Source organism: Berghia stephanieae, chromosome 3 (genome assembly GCF_034508935.2).
Source record: "Berghia stephanieae isolate SIO BIC M18660-M18661 chromosome 3, UCSD_Bste_1.3, whole genome shotgun sequence".
Taxonomy (NCBI): Eukaryota; Metazoa; Mollusca; class Gastropoda; order Nudibranchia; family Aeolidiidae; genus Berghia; species Berghia stephanieae.
In genome coordinates this window covers 18,719,986-18,722,485 of record NC_088362.1, presented here as the reverse complement: position 1 = coordinate 18,722,485, position 2,500 = coordinate 18,719,986, and the positions used below count along the sequence as shown (strand labels likewise).

The window sequence follows — 2,500 nt, the reverse complement described above, 5'->3', positions numbered from 1 at the left end:
TAAAATGGATAAAAACATTCATGGAATCTGATCGGAATTCAACGTTTTCTAAACATATACACGTTTTACACTGCAAGCATAAAGATGTTTTACTGTAAATAGTGTATGATAAAAATCCTAACATAATAAAACTAATTTAATCCGGTTTCGTATAATGTACAAGAGATCGATTCATTTTACAACTAAAATTATTTCAAACGTTTATTTGGCTTTCTTCATTCATTAGCTGAGATTACAAGAATATCTCGGCCACTCATGTCATAGTTCTATACAAAGATTATAATATGAACAACCCATATAAAAATTGAATGCGGAGCAATTTCGTCAGCTTAATAAATGACATGTTCTATTTGGATTGCGCCATTGATCACCAATGCTTAATTCTTTAACCTAACCCCTTTCCTTACACCGTTATGATTCTTATTTTTATCGATCTAGATAATATTATACAGTTGGACTAAAGCGTTGAATAAGGTAACCGCTGTTGAATAACCGCCGTTACAACACTGTCATAATCAAAAGATTTCCATTATGGGTTTACTGGCACCATGTGCGCGATGGTACAAAACGACATGCCAACTCTCTCTCTCTCTCTCTCTCTCTCTCTCTCTCTCTCTCTCTCTCTCTCTCTCTCTCTCTCTCTCTTTTGGCCTCTTCGGAGTTTGTAGGTAAAGGCCAGTGAGTGGGTATCGATCAGTATTGATATTATGACCTGATCGTGATTGTTCGATTACACTGTGATACACTACTGCGACAGTTAGTGTGTGCTGCGTAGAGTGTGTCTGTTGCAAAGTCTATAGGATTGGATACGGTCATTTTAATAGCAATACAAATAGTAAGTGTATGTATTTTATTTTATTAAATAGTATAAGGATTAATCACGTCGCAATATATATCTAACCATTTAACTGTCATCCTATGGACATTTTATGTATTTAAAAATTTGGCCAGAAAACTCGTCCTTCAAATTAATATCGATCGATTTAAATAACCGCGAGGTCTCAGGTTTGAGAGTTAATTTATTTGTTTGTTGTTGTTGTTCTTTTTCCCAAGATGAGGACTATTTAAATCGATCGATATTTGAAGAACAAGTTTTCTGGCAAAATTTCTAGATACGTGTTTTTTTTCCATACCACGACAGTGAACTGGCTACATAATGTTTTAGGTTATATTTACATAACACTGTCTTTGGTTAAATACGTGTTAAATTATAATATCGAATAACAAGCGCTGTGTCTTATCTTACTTTGGGGGGGGGGGAGGGGGAGGGGTGGCAGCGTAGCTCAGCGGTACGGTCTTTGCTTCGTTCCCGAAAAATACCGAGTTCGATCACCCGCCTTGAGCAAGTCATCATCCACCTCGCCCTAGCTCAATTTGCGGCGCTGCACTGCGACTGACGCCTAGGTTATTCCAGTCTTCCTTGGAGTAGACACTAGAGACAAATTTCCCCTATGGGATGAATAAAGGAAAATTTATTTATTTATTTACCATTTACATTGATCTCCTTGTAAAGTACTTTGATAACTTTCCGGCGCTGCACTGCGGCTAATGCCTGGGTTCTTCCAGCCTTTCCTTGTAATAGACCCTAGCGACAAGTTTCCCCTAAAGGATGAATAACGGGAATTTTATTTATTTATTTATTTACCGTTTAGTTTTGTCCCCTTGTAAAGTACACTGAGTCCCTAAGTTGTGATTGCGCGAAATGAAAGCTGCCGTTTAATCGTAACGTCGTTACCGTATCTCAGCTTGTAACGATGTCAAGCAACATTGGCCCTGGTCAGTGATGGTTTACAAACCTACTAAAGCTGCTACCTTTATTGTTTCTTTAGCAGATAAGGCACTTGGAAATCGTTACCCCCATAGAGTAGGATATAATATAGAGCCAGAAGAAGCGAATTATTATCTATATATGTTTTGCCATATTTGAAAACCATGAGTGTTGCAGTTACCTTCAATGGGCTCATAAAAACTGGAAACATTGTCAGAATTCAACAGTAGTAAAAATGGCTGCCTCTTGTGTTCAAACAGGAAATAGAAAGCAAAGGCAGTTAAAACTTTAACCAGTATCCAATGGGTCTTTTTGCATTATTTCTGCCAAGAGCTTGATATAATAAAAGTGGGTGTGGAATTACCTTGGGTCTGGAATTCCCCCCCCCCCCACCTTACCCTATATATATTTTAAAAATTTATTTATTATTTATTTATATATTTATTAATATTATTTATTTATTTATTTATTTTAAATTATTTTTTTTTAATTATTTATTTATTTATTTATTATTATTATTTTTTTTAATTAAAAAAAATATTCTTTATTTATTTATTTATTAATTTAATTTTTGGTTCACGTTTTGTCAAGTCTTAGATCTGAAACGTGTGACAAATTTATGGACATAAGCCCTTCCTTAACCCTACTTTGAGGATGGCCATCAATGATGCTTCGTATTTGACTCTTCCTTTGGCTGTCTTCTACACATGATTCCCATGTGTATCCACCTCT

At 35.5% G+C, this 2,500-nt stretch overlaps 1 protein-coding gene across 3 annotated transcripts in view; it reads left to right on the top strand.

Moving 5' to 3' along the window:
* Nucleotides 1-2,500, top strand: part of LOC144967284 (dual specificity protein phosphatase 14-like) — a 47,334-nt gene that overhangs the window by 11,581 nt on the left and 33,253 nt on the right. The window contains exon 1 of one of the 3 annotated variants that reach the window (XM_078904337.1): nucleotides 713-835. The exons of the other annotated variants lie outside the window; for them this stretch is intronic. The gene's annotated coding sequence lies outside the window, so the exon portion shown is untranslated. Of the gene's footprint in view, nucleotides 1-712; nucleotides 836-2,500 lie in introns of those variants that run through there. 3 annotated transcript variants of the gene reach the window in all.